This window comes from Benincasa hispida, chromosome 11 (assembly GCF_027475165.1).
Source record: "Benincasa hispida cultivar pf3 chromosome 11, pf3_genome.v1.1, whole genome shotgun sequence".
NCBI lineage: Eukaryota > Viridiplantae > Streptophyta > Magnoliopsida > Cucurbitales > Cucurbitaceae > Benincasa > Benincasa hispida.
The window spans coordinates 39,906,229-39,925,960 of NC_143488.1; the positions used below are offsets into that span (position 1 = coordinate 39,906,229).

The 19,732-nt window shown below is 31.4% G+C and overlaps 4 non-coding genes across 4 annotated transcripts; all 4 read left to right on the top strand.

Moving 5' to 3' along the window:
- Positions 1-10,832: 10,832 nt before the first annotated feature.
- Positions 10,833-10,904, top strand: TRNAP-AGG (transfer RNA proline (anticodon AGG)). Its single transcript has one exon. It is a non-coding gene; the product is annotated as a tRNA-Pro (tRNA).
- Positions 10,905-12,475: 1,571 nt separating this feature from the next.
- TRNAP-UGG (transfer RNA proline (anticodon UGG)) lies at positions 12,476-12,547 on the top strand. The gene has a single exon. It is a non-coding gene; the product is annotated as a tRNA-Pro (tRNA).
- A 503-nt stretch (positions 12,548-13,050) lies between these two features.
- Positions 13,051-13,122, top strand: TRNAP-CGG (transfer RNA proline (anticodon CGG)). Its single transcript has one exon. It is a non-coding gene; the product is annotated as a tRNA-Pro (tRNA).
- A 6,225-nt stretch (positions 13,123-19,347) lies between these two features.
- TRNAP-UGG (transfer RNA proline (anticodon UGG)) lies at positions 19,348-19,419 on the top strand. Its single transcript has one exon. It is a non-coding gene; the product is annotated as a tRNA-Pro (tRNA).
- Positions 19,420-19,732: the final 313 nt, after the last annotated feature.

Below are 19,732 nucleotides of genomic sequence, written 5' to 3' on the forward strand. Positions count from 1 at the left end.
AGAACTGATTCTCAACTTGAATCCATTGAGCTACCAAGGGGACCTTATGAACCTGTAGCTTGAAGCTCCTACAATACGTGAATAACTAACTAAACTCTTTAGTCACGGGATCCACCATTTGGTAACTGCCAAACACTCTACTAAGACCGACAGCTGAACACTTCTTACCTCAGATATATTATATGTCCATCTTAATCAATCAATAGTGTGACAACCCTTCACAGATGCTCGTAAGTACAACTCGGCCAATAACCGTTATGCCCCTGTAGTTACATCTAACTCCTTAAGTACCACTGATCCCTCTAATGAACATAAGTCATAGTCCTACTATGACTGAGTCCTCTCTTCCAAAGAGAAGTTATGGCCACTATGTTCAAGCCTCGAAATCAACCCTTAAGGGAGCAATCTATCTACTTACCCCTGCTTCTGGGGAGGAGTAAATTCCATCTTGTATAATTGAGTTCCCAACTCCAAGATCAGACAAGTCCCCAAAAAGGTAGGCATGTTGAGTTGGCAATCTGGCCACTCTCACCCATACTAATCAAAGGACCGCCTTCAAAGGCAGGAGTTCCCAGAACACTCAGGATTGAGGTAATGTCACCTATGGTCGTTTAGGTGAGATGTAAGTCTCCAGTATCAACGGTGTTATATACAGAGTCTAGTCATCTCGTGGTCCAGTCTTATACAAACTCTTTGTATAGGACACATCTGCCCACATGTCTCTACATGAATGGTCAGGATCTACCACCGTAGTAGTTTACAATACTTGTAAACCCCTATAAAATGGGTCATATCTATAGTATCACCAGGATTAGGAATCCCTCCTTAATCCTTATACTACAGACCTATTTAGGTTATCACGTAAGGCATGATCCCCTTGTATATCTCATATACATGCTTAAGCTTACATAAGATAACCATGGAACTTTGTTTATTGGATATGAGTAAATGTCATAATGAAATAACAATTATTTTATTCATAACCAATGTGTATAATTACAAACAACAAGACTCTGAGAGAATTAGGACACCAATCCCAACAGGTACAAATTTTGTCCTAGAGGTCAAACCTCTGTGCAACTTCTTAGAGAATGAAGTAACATTTGTTTCACTCTTTTGTCCCTTACTTTTCATCAAGGACTGGAAGGTCCGTAGCTTATTGAGCAAGGTGGTTAAGTTGTAATCAATTTTGTTCAAAACAGCATTGCTATGGAAGTGTAGTAAACTTTTAGGTAAAGATTCTAAAATGAAGCTAACCTGGTTGGCTTCATCGATGACGGACTCATTTATCTCTGCCACGTTGAAGTGGACCATCATATTGAGAACATGTTCTCAAACAAATGCCCCTTCTTGCATATGGGCATTGAAGATGTGTTTGAGAGCGTCATGCCTGAGCTGTACGGACGGTTGTTTGAATATTCCCTTCAGAGACTCCATGATCTCACAGGTTGTGAGCATGGGTTCATGCTTCTTGGCCAAGACTTCGAAAAGACTCACCAAGATATACGCTCGGGCCTTTTTATTTGTCCGTGTCCAATGCTCGTATGCTTCTCAAACATTTCGAGCAGTATTTGGAGCTAGAATGGGAGAAAAGTCCTCCATTAGGAAAAAAAAAATAAAGGTCATCGATTATAAGTATTATGTTGATCATGTTTTTCCAAGAAGTGTAGTTTTAGCCCATTAATTTATGGACGGCGGGTAGATTTAAGTTCGCGGAAGTCATTATAAAAAAAAAGTTTTCTAAAACCATATAAATTATTTATTATTAGTTTATTTGCATAAAACCAACAAGACAACCAATCAATTTTAGCAAAATAGTCTAATGTATCCTAAGTGACATCTATTTTGCAGTGATGCTTTAGTGAGGCAGGAAAAAAATCACTGTAGGATGATCAAGTGCCCCTTCACTAAAATGAGACATTCTTAACCAATAGATAAAACAACTCATTATTCTTATAACTACCAATCACCATTGTTCGGTCCAGAATTTGTTAGAATTTTTTAAACTCATTTAACAATTCTTGTAAGTGTAACCCCCTCATTTTAGGTCCTAAAGTTCTGTCCCAATGAGCCAACCGTAGGAAAAAAACCGATTGGGACATGAAATTAAAGCAACCCTATTCATTTCTGAAGTTTGAATAAAGTGTCGTGCAAAAATGCCATCCTTTAGGGGGACACCCACGATGCCACGAGGCCATGCATGAAACTTTACTTCAAACTAATGAGAGAGACCGAGGGATGTGTTGTCACACGTCCTGCTCCCACTTACTATAAGCACTCTCTCTATTCACCTTGATATTGATCTATACAAATGCCACCCGTAGGGGGACACCCATGGTGCCTCGAGGCCGAGTATAGACCTCACAGTGTGAACTTTAAGGGAGAAACGTGAAGAGGATAAAATGAAGTATCATATATCCCATTTTACTCCCACTGAACATTTTACCTAGGGTTAATTAACTTAGAAAAATCCGACTACTGATTTTATCTAAGAGATTGTTTAATTTGTCCGAAAACAACACTTGTCTTTGGATAGTTAAACAATTTTGATTAAGGTCTATTAAACTCTTTAACAAACTTTAATCAAACTTGCATGCATATGACAAATCTATCTAATTCACCTTTTCAGGTAAGTTTCCAAGTAGGGGTGCTACGTTTCTGTCATCTTAAATACCCCAACCTAGACAGAATTCGCCTTAAACAAAAGACCCCATATAGATACATTTGTTACATATTTAATCTTTTATTAAGAATCAATTTAATCCTATTAAACTGATTAAATGATTAAACTTATTTTTCTAATCTCATTAGAAATGTGATCTTATGTCTATCTGAATCATGTTTTAAAACAATTTTAAGAGATGATACATAAAGTTTGCATGCAACTCTGCATTATTTATTTTAATTTTTAATTTCATTTTTTATAACAATTATAAGCAAATGAAATAAATTAAAACTGTACATTACAAGTAAAGCATACTTAGGTAATTTTATAACAATTATAAATTACCCTAAAGTGGTGACATGCTTAATGCAATTTCATTTCATTACAAACATACATAATAATTATATACTGAAGTAATGAAATTATAATTACATACTTCAAAAATAAATTCATACTATATATTATAACTCTTATAATATAAATGATGCATGTATATGTTATTCATGCATGCATGCATATATTATAACATTTATATTATATGATGCATGAGCATGCTATAAAATTAAAACATGCATCTAAACATATATTATAATAATTATAATATAAATGATGCATGAAAATTAAATGCATAACCTATGATGGGATTTTATACTATATGGCATACAATATGATATATAATAAAAAAAATTATATATCACATTTATAATTTAAAAGAAATTAATGGACCGAAATTGGACACCTAAAAGGAAATTTAAAACTAACTATTACAAAAAAAAAAAAAAAAAAAAAAAAAAAGAATCGGTCGGTTTGAAACAAGTGAACTGGGCCTTGAACTCTTCTACCCGAACCGCCCAGCTATGATCGCCCACATCCATCACATAGCATCGACCATCCAACGACACGCCAAGCCATGATCGTACAGTGTTATCGCATAGGAATGATAGCACAAAGCTATCGCAGCCACAATCATCCAGTGTTATCATATAGCAACGATAGCACAACACTATCACATAGCCACGATAGCACAAAGCCATCACATAGTCATGATCGCATAGGGCCACCGCATAGCCACGATTGCACAATGCTATCGCATAGTCATGATTGCACAGTGCTATCGCTTAGCCACAATCGCACAACACTATCACATAGCCACGATCGCACAACGCTATCACATAGCCATGATCTCTCAATGCTATCATATAGCACCTCACGCCAAGCGCCTTAGCCCAGCAACGATTGAACGAGCTTTCTCTTCTCAAGTGGACTTCGTTTTCTCTAGAAAACTCACTAGGAACAGCACGAACGACTCAAAACTTTAAGTACAAACTCGATCGCAATTAATGGGCCCTTACAAACCAATTTGTAAATTGAAAGCGATAAATCTATACAATCAAATCCCAAAAACATCCAAATTGTAAAACCATACATTCCACAGAATATTCATCACATGAATTATAGAATGCAAAATCCCACCAGAAGACTGTAAAATCAGTCTGAAATTTTGGAAAAATTTGGGCCATAAACCGCGATTTGATACCAATAGAAGGAACTATTAAAGTTCCTTGAGTGGAAGTATGGGATTGGATCAAATACCCAAAATTTACATAATATAAATTTTACATAAAAATATTTAAATTATGCATTTAAAAGTTAATTACAGCATGCAATAAATCAAAGATTATGGAAAAGTAAAAGGGTTTAAGAAATCTTATCCTTGAAGAACTCTTCTTCACAAGATTCCTTCTCTGAAACTTGTCACGAATAGTCTCGAACCCTCTAACCGTTTACGAGGACACCACCATGAAAGATTCCTCTATATTCTTTGGATGAGAATCCAGGAGTTTTGTGGGCTCTGGCTATTTTGGAAAATAGGGATTTGAGAGTATTGAGAGGAAGAGATATGTTCCAATTTTCACATAACTCTTCTGTGTATCTCTCTCTTTGTTACTGGTGAAAAATCACCATAGGAAAGAAGAAGAACTACCTCTCTTCTTACTTCCCACTACCACGCTTTTGAGAGAAAAGAGGGGAAGAGAGTTACAACTTCCTCCTAAAATTATTTTTAAAATAAAATAAATTATTTTATTTTATTTTATTTTAATAAATCAACTTAATATATATTAATATGGTAACTACCTTATCATATATATATTATATCAAATATAACATATAACCTATAGTCTTATATTATATCAAATACAATATAACCTAACCTATAGTTTCTATTCTTTCAACTATGGCATTTAATATAAATCTCATTTATATTAAATTTAGTTATATGAATTTATTCATATAATTAATATTTGAATCATATTCAATTATTTATTTCCTCTCAAATAAACTTTTTATTATAATGTATCAAATACATTATAGTAATTATATCATATATAATTAGATTAAATTAATTATATCACATATAATTAATTCTCTCCATTAATTTGAACAATTCAAATTAATCCAAAAATTGATTCTCATTAATTTTTGTTGAGCTACAGAGAAGACCTTATGAACCTGTAGCTTGAAACTCCAATGATACGAGAATAATTAATTAAACTCCTTTAATTAAATTATTCACCATTAGTTAACTGTTGGGCACTCCACTAAAGACCAACAGCTGCACTCTTCGCACTACAGATATATTTCTGTGTCCATTGAATATAACCAATCAACAGTACAATGACCCTTCACAAATTGCTCGTAAGTACAGCTGGGCCAAAATTTCGTTTTACCCCTATAGTTACATTTAACTCCTTAAGTATCACTGATCCCTCTAATGAACAATAAATCATAGTCCAACTATGATCAAACCCCTCTCGGACCAGAAGAGAGTGTGGCACCACATTGTTCAAGCCTCAGAATCAGTCATTAAGGGAGCAATTTATCTACTTGTCTCGACATTGGGGAAGGAGTGAATTTCTTCTTGTGTAGCTGTATTCTCAGCTCCTCAATCAGACAAATCCCTAAAATGGTAGGCTTGTCGAGTCGACGATCTGGCCACTCTCACCTGTACAAATCAAAGGACTGCCTTCATAGGCAGGAGTTCACAACTCACTTAAGATTCAAGTCATCTTACCTATGGTCATCCTGGTGAAATGAAGGTCTCTATTATGAACAGCGTTATATAATAAGACTAAACATTTCGTGGTCCGGTCTTATACAAACTCCTTTATATAGAATATCCCCGCTCACATGTCTCCATATGAATGATTAGGATCAGATCATTTGTAGCACTTTACAATAATTGTAACACCTAAAAAGTGGGTCATACTCGTAGTGTCATCAGGATAAGGTATCCAGCCTTTTCCATCTACTATAGACCATTTAGGTTCACTTAAACATGATTCTACCTATATGTTTCTACATACATGTTTAAGCTACAAAGATAACTTTAGATGTTAGTTTATTGGTTTGTGGTTAATGCAATTAATTTTGAAATAAAACATCATATATTTTATTACATAAATAAAATGTTCGTACATTACAATTACTAACTATAGAACCCTCCAAGATTTAGGGCATCGACCCCAACATTGTAGCATATAAATAAGGCTAGACACCTTATCCAATAGACACAGAAATATATATGTAGTGTGAAGAGTGCAGCTGTCGATCTTTAATGGAGTGCCTGACAGTTAAAGGATAGTGAATAATTTAATTAAAGAGTTTAATTAATTATTCACATACCGTTGGAGCTTCAAGCAACAGGTCCATGAGGTCCTCTCAATAGCTCAACAGGATTAAATGAGAATCAGTTTTTGGATTAATTTGAATTGTTCAAATTAATTGAGTGAATTAATTATATGTGATCTAATTAATTAAATTTTAATTATCTGTGATACAATTACTATAATGTATTTGATACATTATAATATTAAGTATTTGTGAGAGAAAATAAATATTTGAATATGATTCAAATATTAATTATATGAATTGGATTCATATAATTAAATTTAATGTAAATATAATTTATATTAAAAGCCATTGGCGAGAGAAAATTGAAACTATAGGCTATATTGTATTTCATACAATATAAAAACTATAGTTTATATGTTATATGTGATATAACATATAGTTATGTATATATGTATAATAAATTAGTTATATATATATATATATATATATATATATATATATATTATTATTAATTTAAATTATTTTTTAAAATTAATTATTTTATATTTTAATTATTGGGAGGGAATTAACTTCCCTTCCTAATTTTCTCTCTATCCACGTATTATGTGGGTGATTGACAGAGGGAGTGAGATTTTTGCTCTTTCAGTCTTCTTCTTCCTGTAAAAAAAAAAAAAAAAAAAAAAAAAAAAAAAACATAAAAGTTTTGTGAAAGTTTTGTATTCTCAGAAGAAGAAATTCCCCTGCTCCTCTTCCTCTCTTCTCTCAATCCTTTTCCCTTCCCTCACAAAAATCCAAAATAGTTAGAGCCCACAGCTTCTGGGTTCTCTACTTGAGAATACTGTGGTCTCCAAGTGGTGGTACCCTTTTGATGTTTGTATTCTTCACAGAGAAGAAGGATTCGTGAAAATTTTTTGTGTCTTCAAAGGTAAGGGTTTTGTACAACTCAATTTATTTCTTCTGTAATTACTTATTATCATGTTGTATAGTTTTTAATTAATTGCATGATCTATACGTTTTTCTATAAATTTATCAATTCTGAAAAATTGGGTTTGGGATGATCCATCGTCTCTGCTCAAGGAACCCTTCATTGGGATCCTTCATACAGACTATTCGGATTATTACTTAAACATGATTCACTTGTATGCCACCACATACATGTTTAAGTTATATTAAATAGCCTAGGATTTTAGTTTATTGGATTTATATTAATGCAGACTAAATGTCAAATAAAATAACACTTTATTTTGTTAAATAAATAATTCATGTACAAATAATTTACAAACTACGAAACCCACGATATTTATGTTGGGTTTTATACCCTAAAACTCGTAGATAGTAAATGTAACATTTGACCGATCATTAATAAAGTGTTATCAATGTTTATTACAATAAATAATTATTGTTTATCTTGTATTTATCTTGCCTATATAATTCTAACCCAATAAACTAACATCCTAGAGTGTTGCATGAGTCTTAAACTGTATGTGGAGATATACGGGGATCAGTGTTTAAGTTACAGCCTAAAGGGTCTATAGTATATGGATAAGGCTGGGTACCTTATCTTAGTGACACTATGGATATGGCTCATTTTGTATTTGATATAAATGCAATGATCCAACGCGTTCCTGTAGGGAACATGCGAGTGGGGGTATCCTATATAATGAGTTTACATAAGACCACACCACGAAATAGTAACCTCTAGATGTAACTCCATTGACTAGTTAGGTTTCTATTTCACTAGGATGACCTAGGTAACTTAGTCTCAATCTTGAGTGGATTATGGACTCTTGTTCACGAGAGATTGTCTTTTGATTTGTATGGGTGAGAGCGGTCAGTTCGCCGACTCAATAAGCCTACCATTTTGGACACAAGACCGAGCGAGGAGCTGGGAACATAATTTCACAAGATGGAATTCACTCCTTTCCAACTTTAGGGTAAGTAGATGAGTATTCCCTTAAGTGGTGTCTTCAAGACTTAAACAAAGAGCTCTACCCTCTCACTGGCCTAAGAGGGGTTTCTGTTTAATGGTTGGACCATAAATAAGTTGTTCATTAGAGAAGCACTAGTACTTAATGATATATAGGTAACTCAAGGGTAAAATAGTAATTTGATCCAACTAGTGTTACCAGCACTCGTGAATCTTGCTGTCATTGGTCAATATCCATGGATACAAAAATGTATCTGTAGTGAGAAGAGTGCAACTATGGGTCTATAGTGAAGTATACCCACAGTTAACGAATATTGATTAACTTAGCTAATAAGTTTAGCCAATTATTCTCATATCATTAGAGCTTCTGATATGTAGGACCATTAGGTCTCACTGGGAGATCATAAAGGGTGTTGATGTAATTAAAGTAATTCGAAATGTTCAAATTTACTAAGGGAAAGAATAATGTATGGTGATTCACTATAATATAAAGTGTATATTTTAATCAAACTTTATAATATAAATTTATTTTGAATTTGATTCAAAAATAAATTTATGAGAGAATTAAATATTTGAAAGAATTCAAATATTAAATTTAATATGAATAGAATTCATATTAAAACTATAGGCCAAAATTAATCCGCATTAGATGCACATTAAAACTATAGGTAATATTAGAGAAAACATAATTGAATATGATTCAATTATAAGGTTAAATTAAATATGTGATATTTAATTTAATGATTAATTAGTTGGAGAATTAATTAATTATCTAATTTAATTATATTTTATTTAATTCAATTAATTGAATTAAAACTATAAGTTATGAGAGAGGGATGTATTAGAATATGATTCTAATGCATATTTAATTAAATATGAGATATGTAGTTTTTATTAATTAATAATTATTTGATTTATTTTAATAAATTAAATCTTAATTTAATTTATTTTTTAAATAAATAAATTTATTGTTATTTAATTAAATAAATTAAATTTGATTTAATTTATTAGTTAAATAAATAATGAACTTAAATAAATTTGTTATAACTAACTCCAAATGTGTAGAGTTATAAGGGAGCGAGAGATATCTTCTCCTAACTTCCTCCTCTCTAGTGAGTTCAAGAAAAAGTGATACATAGAATTTTTCTCTTTTGGCTTCTAGCTTTTTTGAGATTTTTTTTTCGGTAGAAAATTCCCTATAAGGATCCCATCTCCTTCTACATTCTTAAGGAGAATACTAGTGAAACTATTTTGGTGATGTTCACTTAAATTATAGTAGACAAATCAAGATTGTCAATCCAAAAGTTGGTGAAGTCCTCCAAAGTCGTCAACAAAAGTAAGGGATTCTAAATTTTATTTCTTCAATTAATTTGTTATTAAAATCTGAAAATTGTCTGAACTTTTTTTTTCCGTTGCGCTTGGGATTTCAACCCAGAACCCCAACACTACTCTCATCTATTTTAAAAAACCAAACCTAATGTAGCATTTGTCAACTCATAGCTTAAAATATGTAAAGCTCTGGGAGAGACATTTGTCAAAATAAGCATAGTTTAACTAACAAAAAGTTTATACTCTCGATCTCGAAGTCAAAGGTTCGGTTGTTCCTCCCCACATATTGAAAAAAAATATTTAATTTCTTCCCTTATGCCCGTAATTTCCCTTCTGCCCGTAATTTGAGATTTCAAAATCCAAAGTAATGATAAGTTTTGAAGCTCTATTAGTAACCATGAGATCTATGGTTCAAATCCCCTATCCCCAATTGTACTAAAAAAAAAATCTAAAATAATCATAAGTTTTTATTATATTATTAGGGAAAAATATCTTTTTGTACTTAGGTCTTGAGTCCAATTTCCATTGGTCCCCATGTTCCAAAGAATTATCCATAACATGGCTGCCACTATCATGTGTGTAAACATTGACTGTATGGGCATACTAAAAACCGTTTGGCAAGTCAAGGAACCTGAACTCCGCTCCTTACCTATAACGTTCCAAAGTCAAATAGAACAAGCACTTTGTCCAAATATTACTTTACTATTGATTAATTATAGTCCTTAAGTTTTGAATTTGATTTCAATTTAGTTCTTAGATTTCAAAGTTTTACAATTTTATCATTGAGATTTGAGTTTTATTTTAATTTAGTCTCTAGGTTTCAAGATTTACACTTCTATTTTTCACTGAATTCTCATCTTTCGTCTTTATGTTAATGTTTGTTAATTAATTTAAAGTAACTAAAATAATAACTAATTAAGTTTCACTATTTTCATCACTATTAAAGATAAATTTAAAAGTTCAATTCATAATTATTTTAAAATAATTAATAGGCATTAACATCAATGACTAAAAGTGAGTATTTAATGAAAAATCGAGTTTAAAAGTATAAAAGCTTAAGACTAGGGACCAAATTGAAAGAAAACACAAATTTCAATGGTAAAATTGTAACATTTTAAAACTTAAGAGGTAAATTGAAACCAAACCCGAAATTTAAGAAACAAGAGTGTAACATTTTAAGATTTAGAAGATCAAATGAAAACTAGACTTAAAACTTAAGGAACCAAAAAGATATTGTTTTTGTTATTATTATAAAAACAAATTTGCAAGCATCATGATGGGCATTTGGTCTAGTGGTATGATTCTCGCTTAGGGTGCGAGAGGTCCCGAGTTCAATTCTCGGAATGCCCCAAAATTGATTTTTTTTTTTTTTTTTAAACTACATTTTTACTACATTGTTCAAGTTGGAATTAGGTTCTTGTTTAATTTTATAAAAAATCAATTACCATGTCCAAGAACTGTGCTCTTTTGTTCATATAATATTCCTCACCATCTTCCTGAGAACTGAAAACAATATAAGAATGTTGCTTTAAAATTATGATATTGATATGTCTATCTTGTTCAGAAGGAGACGTTCTGAAAATAATTATGGCATTTGGTCTAGTGGTATGATTCTTATTTTAGGTGTGAGATGTCTCGAGTTTGATTCTTGGAATGTCCCCAATTCATTTTTTTCACATTTTCCAACACCAATATTTTGTTCGTTTAGTTGTTACTACAAGTTAGAATATAACTTTGAAAGATAAATTTTCATCAAATACAATGATTCTTGCTTTGAACAATGCTTAGGTTACAGTTATATTATACTAATGAGACGATATAGCTTAGGTTACACTAATCATTATTCACACATACAAAAACAAATAACCTATAAAATTATATTAATGAACAATAACAAAACAAATTACTCCAAGTATGGAGAAAAAGAGAAGATGATGCATATGCTTCCAAGGGAATGAGCCAAAAAGTTATAACAATGCTTTACATGGGAGAAGGACGTAGCCCTCAAGCCAATCACTAAGGACTTAATCTTTTCTATGGAAAAAAACACCTTAGAGAGGTTAGCACACTTGTCGGTAAGGAGTTGAGCAACCTCAAAACACTTTGACTCAACCAGGATATTAGTAACATTATGTTGGAATAAATGGTATGTGATCATTCGATAATCATGTCTCTTTTTTAAATTGGTTAATTACGAAAAGATATATCCATTCATGAAACAATGTAATTCCCCCATAAAAAACATTTCTCACTTTTTTTAAATTTAGTTTATTGGATCTTGTGGACGAGATGCTCTTTCATTAAAAAAAAAAATTAAAAAAAAAAAAAAAAAAAAAAAATTGTATGTTAAAGACAATTACTCATGAAACTCAAACATTACAATGAGTAAAATTTTCTTAAGAGGACAATGTGAATTCGTTGGGCTCAATTTTTCTCCGATATACCAAGTTCTATAATTTCTAATTTTTGGTGATTATTATTCATATAACACATTGGTAGAGCCGATGATATCCAAATCGTCACAAACAGCTATATCTTTTACCCATTGAATATTTTTGTTTTTAGTTAGAGACCCCATAATGTTTTATTTAAATAAAAATTGTATTGAAAAAAATCATTTAATTATAGAAAAATCTGAAAACTTTACGTGGTTGAAAATAAATTTAATAAATTAAAGAAAATAAACGAGAAATTTATGAAAAAGTTTTTATAAATCTTCCATGTCTCCCCGTGAACATTTCTAATTTCTTGTTCATTTTCTTTACATTATCCAACATTTTCTTGTTTGGATGAAATTGAAACTACGATAGTTTAATTGGTTTAGCACACAAAAAGAACTTAGAATTGTTATTTCTTTACTAGTTAGTTATAATTTAGATGTGCATTTATGTAAATTTAAGATGTATACTTAAAACTAAATTGGGCATTTGGTCTAGTGGTATGATTCTCGCTTTGGGTGCGAGAGGTCCCGAGTTCGATTCTCGGAATGCCCCTAATTCTTTTGAAAACTAAAAGCATAACTTTTAAAACGTTGTTTTTATTTTTAAAATTTGATTAAGAATTCAACTATTGTACGTAAGAAAGATACAAAAAAACGAAATGATTATGACCTATCTAATACTATATATATACAAGTAAAGAGAGAGAAGAAAACTACACCTCAAACTAAAAAGGAAAAACAAAAGCTAAATTTTATTTATTTATTATTATTATTTTTAATTGTTCCTAATTCCTATTTATAATGTATGTACTTAGACCATAAATTCATCCATATCGAGGAACTCTAATTTATTCAGAAATTCGGATAAGCTATAGGTATAACTTATAAGGGTACAATATACCAAAATGAATTGCTAACCTTCGTTGAAGAGAGAATAAAAACAAAATCAAGTTTAATTCAACTGATATAAGTATTCGTTAACCATAAAATTATATTAAAACACATATTTAAAACTTATAAATTAAATTTTGTAAATGCATTCATCTAATATAAAGAGGGCATTTGGTCTAGTGGTATGATTCTCGCTTCGGGTGTGAGAGGTCCCGAGTTCAATTCTCGGAATGCCCCAATTATTTTAATCAAATTAATAGTTTTAGAGAAAAATGACAGGGAAATTATTGATACCACAAACATATTTTATAGTTTAAGAGAAAAAGTAATGAACTTATAATTTTTTACATTTAATATTTTATGTCATCTTATTTATTTAATATAAATTACTATTAATAATTATTTAATTATGTTCAATAAATGTATTATTTTTTAATCTTAATTGATCAAATAATTAATTAATATAAAATTGAATTAAAAGATTGTTTTTAAATATAGACATGTATTAGTGTCCATCGCCCTACTAGTGATACTGACAAACAATGATATTTTGCTATACTTAAATTATTTTCAATAAATTTGTCATCTAAAATAATTAATCTAAATTAAATAATATTAGATTTAATTAATCTCTTACATTCATTTAATTTTGATTTTTATACACAAAATTGGTAAATTAAATATTCAAACATTAATTATCTTAAATATTCAAATAAAGACATTAATTATCTCAAACATCTAAAATTAAGGCATCAAATCCAATATATTTAATAAAAATATTAATATCTATACAATAATATCTGGGACGACCCTTAGAAAAGTGTGTACTGCCTACAAATAGATACCAAATAATTAGTTAATTCAAGCTTCGGTCAGTGAATAAGACATCTACTTTCTCAAAATTGTAAATTTGATCCTCCACCTAAAAGGCCAAATAATTGGAGAATTATAGAATAAGTAGCGAGCAATATGGAGCAGCTCATTTATCCTTTTTTTTTTTCTTTTTTTCTTTTTTGGGTAATGGTTAGCATTTTTTTTTTTTTTAATAATGGATTTCTATGGAGCAAGTACAATATAGTTTTTGAATGGAGATAAACTAATATGTCTCGTACTGTTAACTAAAATGACCCACTATAGTTCAACTGAAATAATATATATATACTCATCCAAAAGATTTGATGTTCAATTCTCACATTATAACTAATAAAAACTACGCTCGACAACTACAACATGATTGGATCTACATCATGTTTTAGTTAAATAAAAAAAAAAAAAAAATACACAACTTATCTTTGATAAGGACAAAAATGGCATTTGATATAGTAGATTCTCAATTTGGTGAATTTCTAATCATAATTTTCAACTCAAAAATTCCTTCTTGTATTCTGTTCACAATATATTAAAAAATTTCAAGGGATAAGTAACATATGAAAATTAAATGTCTTAAGAACAAGTAACGTGCAAGTCAATTGTACTACGTATCCAACATCATAAAAGAATTTTGCAGACTTTATGATTAAAAAAAAGTTAAATGACATTTCTATGGTCAATCAGAGCATTTGGTCTAGTAGTATGATGCTCACTTTGGGTGCAAAAGATCTTGAGTTTGATTCTTGAAATACCCCACATTTATTTTTTCTTTTTCCATTTTCAATTTAAACTTCTGAAATCCAATCAATTACTGTAAGATCTTCAAATTTTATAGTTCAAGAGAAATGCAAGTAAATAACTTGAATGAAAGACTAGAAGTGTACATAAATAAATCAAATCATTCAAGTAAGGCATTTGATCTAGTGATATGATCCTCACTTTGGGTGCGAGAAATCTTGGTTTTGATTTTCAAAATTCCGTCAATTTCTCTTTAACCGTTTTAGAATTTAAAGTTCTGAATTCAAATTAAGAACTTCAATTTTCATAGTTTATGAGAGAATATAAGTAACCATCTATATTCTCACATATACATTAAATAAGCAAATTCTAATTAGTTTTAGATAATATAATATTAAATTTACTTTCATCTATCAACTTAAACACTTTAGATCATTCGATGACTTAACATGATATCAAAACAAGTGGTCTAAGAGATCCTGTATTCAAATCCTACAATGATATTTTCTCCTCAATTAATATTGACTCACTTATTGAATCTTCTACATATTTTAAGCTCACGAGTGGAGTGTTAAATGATATTAAATTTACTTTATCATATATAAACCAGGGAGGAAGCCTAGTATCATATCCCTCATCTCATCAACCATTCAAATTTCAAAAGAAAAATTTTCTAAATACAAAACTACACGTTAGAATTGATACAACAAAAGATCAGGCCGGTTTAAAATTGATACTTTTTTCTCTCTTTTTCCATTGGATCGAAATGGTAGATTCTCAACAAGGTATTAGTTATGAGAGGTTCCAAGTTCAATTCTTAAAATACCTCATTAGACTTGCTTATTGACTTCCTATTCATAACTTCATTTCAACTAAAAACTACATATTAATTTTATATACATTACAATAAATAAAATTCAACATACTAAAAAATATCAATCCGGACATTTGGTCTAGTGGTATGATTTTCGCTTTGGGTGCGAGAGATCTCGAGTTTGATTTTTAGAATGCCCCATTTTTTTTCCTATTTATCAACACGAGTTTCAAAGAGACAGGCACCTTATAATTCATAAATCACAAGGATAAGCAACACTTTGTTAAACGCTATAGGCCAACTATTATTTTACCTCTTAAGCTTACAAATCAACATCAAAAAAATATCTCCAGCAACAATGCATTATCAAGATCACAATAAATATAACATTAATTACGAGTGCCAAATCTCGTTGGAAATGGTAAATCTCGCTCATAAGGGTGGTCTCGCTCATGTGGGTGATCTCACTCATGATGATTATCTCACTAGTAATGCTGATTTTGTTGATAAAAGTTTCATTAGTAAATGAACTATTTGAGGTATTTTGCTAAGAATTCTAAGTAGTTTAACCGGGAATTATGTTCTTTCAGGCCAAGAAGAGCTAGGAGAGGCGTATAACCCGTTAAGAGGCCAACGAACTGTGAGTGACTGTGTGATGAATTGATGTTTTAACGATTTAGAAACCATGATTTCCTTGAAGTTATTTCTCATGCTAAGTGTTAGAAACTATGATATCTTTGAAGTTATTTCTCATGCTAAGTGTTTAAATGAAGTGTCAAGCAACGTGTTTGTGAAACTGTTTCTCATGCTAAGTAAAGCATGTTTCCATGGAATTGATATGATTTAAATATGTAATTTTGTCCAAATTCTTTCAACATGTTTAAGTAAATCCATTTTATGATGAACTAGTATGATAATTTGAGCACTAAGCCTTAGTATTTAACTAAATGTTTATGACTAGTTTTACTTAAAACGCGATACCGAAGGACATTTGAGAAGGTATCCGTCCAACCAGATGCCAAAGGACATTTGAGAAGGTATCTGACCAACTTGGTACCGAAGGACATTCGAGAAGGTACCGAACCAACTTGATACCGAAGGACATTTGAGAAGGTATCTTAGCAGCTCGATACTGAAGGACGTTTAAGAAGGTATTTGAGCAGAAGTACCTAAGGATACTGAAGGACAATGAGAAGGTATCCTAGTCAAGTACCTGAGGATACTGAAGGACAATGAGAAGGTATCCTAGTCAGGTACATAAGGTACGACGGTACTCAATTATAACCACATGAACGTAGGTAATACAACGTCGAGGGACTGAGCAAAAGGGGTTATCCCCGACTAAGGTTGACATTGAGGGTTAGAACTAGTAGTTCACTCTCAACTAAGGATAAAGGCAGTCGTATATTCTTCTAGGCTAGAAGGATAGTTTGAAATTTCTAATGCTTATGAATGTTTATCAACACATGATGTTTACTAATGTATGAGTTTTCCAAATATGTTTTCCATGTCTAACGCATGCTAGTGGTTTTACATGCTAGTTCAATATGTTTTAAGCCAACTTATTTCACAAAGTATGAAACATGTGTTAAGGTTAAAGCTAAGGTTGAATGAAGCTTGACGTACTATGTTTTAAATACCTAAGGTTGCCAAAGTACATGCGTTGGTATTTCTAAACATAATGAATAGGGATACTGAAGGTAGGGAAGGTATCTGAATAAATGTACCTAAGGTGTTGACGGTACATAACAATCTCCATGTGCATGTAGGTTGGTCTGAATGAGAGGCCGAGGTATGGGTCTCTTGACCGATAATAGACGTTGGGAGCTAGAGCAGTGTATGCTCGTTCTCAACTAGGGAATAATGATGATTATTGATGTTTAAGAGTTGTTGTCAACGTTTATATTTTAAGGATGTTGCTTGAGATGCCATCAGTATATTTAAAGAGATTGACGTAGGGATCTCTTCTAGCCATAGTTTAATGTGAACAGGTCGAGGTAGAGGTCTCATCTGGCCATGACTTGACGTTGGGAATTGGAGCAGTAAATGTTCATTCTCAACTAAGATTCAGGTTTCAGATACAATGGTTTAAAAGGTTTTATGTACACGTTTGTTTGGTATATTTTAAGTCCCGGTATTATGTGGTTTTATGTACACGTTTGTTTGGTATATTTTAAGTCCCAGTATTATGTTTTTAAGCTTTCAGTTTAAGCATGAGATTTACGTTTTATCAAGTCACTCACTGGGCTTCTAGCTCACGTTTTCAAATGTTTTCTTTCAAGTAGCGGTCAGTTCCCAAAAGACTATTCTGCTGCTACTCTGCCACTCAAAGAAACAGGTTGAAGGAAGCATAATTAAAGACCTATGTTTGTTAGTACATATGTGTCACGTCTAGTGACTAGTATTCTTGATGGGGTTCACTAGATTGTAATGTCCATGTATGAACAGTGCTGCGAAACCCTATAGTGTAAATGTGGTAAGTTTTGAGTTAATTTGTATGTATTCAGGGTTTGAGCAATATTTAACAAGTAAGATAGACAGTAAGTGCCAGCAAAAGGGTTGGTAGCTGCTGCAGTCACCATTCCATCCAGGTTAGGAAGATCATCTGGAACGGGGTGTGACAAGCCATGCCAGGATCCCACTTGGAAGCACATGTATGCTTACACATTTCTGATAAAAATATTCCAATAACATTTTATAGTGACAGGCACAAGTTATTCTTGTGTTAAAATTTAAAAAAAAAAAAAAAAAAAAAAAAAAAAAAAAAAAAAAAAAAAAAAAGCATAAGTTATGCTTTGAAAAAAAAGCACAAGTAATTCATAAATCAAGGTAGGTAACAACTATTATCCTACCTCATTTCATCAACCACTTAAAAGTAACTTGGCAAAATACACCAAGTTATTGATGTGTATACAACTAAAGATTAGATCTAAATCTTTTGGTAAGTCTTAATTAAGGGATGAAAAAGTGTATTTGATAGAGGACAAAAATTTGGGAATGTTTATGTGGCATGTGCTCATTAACTTTCTTTTCATAACTTTCAGCAAACATTAATCAATTGTATCACAGATCCAACATTAAGAATATATCATTTAAATTTAAAAATTAATAAATGTGATTTAAAGAGGGCATTTGGTCTAGTGGTATGATTCTCACTAGAGCTTTGGGTAAAATTAATAATGCATAAAAGGATAAGTAACTTTGCATATCAAGTTATTGATGTGTGTATAAAGCACAAGGATTAGTAATACATCTTAACATGTCTTAATTTAAAATTGAAATATTGTTCTTGGTAGATGTACGAATTGGGCATTAGATCTGATGATAGGTTCTCAATTTGGTATGAGACTGGGAGCTTCGGAGTTCAATTCTTGGATGCCTCTGTCACGTGCTTAACGATTTTCTATTCATAATTTTCAGTTAACCGAAAATTTCTTTGGCTTTGTTTTGTTTTTTACACACTATTTTCAAAATATTTTAGGGATAAGTAAAATACAAAATTTGTTCATGTTTATTTCCTAAGCCTCAAGAATGACTGGCTACTTGACATGAAATAAACGCTATGGCCAACTATTATTTTACCTCTAAACTTACAAACCAACATCGGAAAAAAACAGCTCCATCAACAATGCATTATCATAATCACAATAAATACAATATTAATTAATTAAATGTTCAAAATGGGCATTTGGTCTAGTGGTATGATTCTCGCTTAGGGTGCGAGAGGTCCCAAATTCTATTCTCGGAATACTCCCATTACTTTTTTCTCTTTTTAATATCCTACCTCATTTTGTCAACCACTTAAAATAATTCGGAGTACACCAAGTTATTGATGTGTATAGAGCTCAAGATCAGAACTAAAAAGTGAAAAACAGTTTTTGGTAGAGGGGGAAAAATTGGAAATGCTTGTGGCATATGCTCATCGACTTTCTTTTCATAACTTCCATTTCAATGAAAAAAGCAAACATTAGTCAATTGTACCACGGATCCAACAATACAAATTACACTAAAATCTAACAAATGCATGTTATAGTCAAAGTGGGCATTTGGTCTAGTGGTATGATTCTCGCTTTGGGTGCGAGAGGTCCCGAGTTCGATTCTCGGAATGCCCCCTTTTTCCCAAATTTAATTATTCATAAGATATTTAAAATTTTTATTGTCCAAGAGAAGAATGGAAAACAGGCAAACTAAAAGGCTACGAGTGTAATATGAATACCAGATGATATGAAGGGTGAATGCTTGATTGCAGCCAGCCAGAATCCCACCTGGAAGTCCATCTATATTCAGTCATGCATAATTTAGAATTATGATAAGGAACTTCGGTCACTAGTTTCAAAGAGACAAGCATGAGATAATTCATAAATCAAGGGAGATAATCAAGTATCCTAACTTCATCGACCATTCAACATTCACAGCAACTTTGCC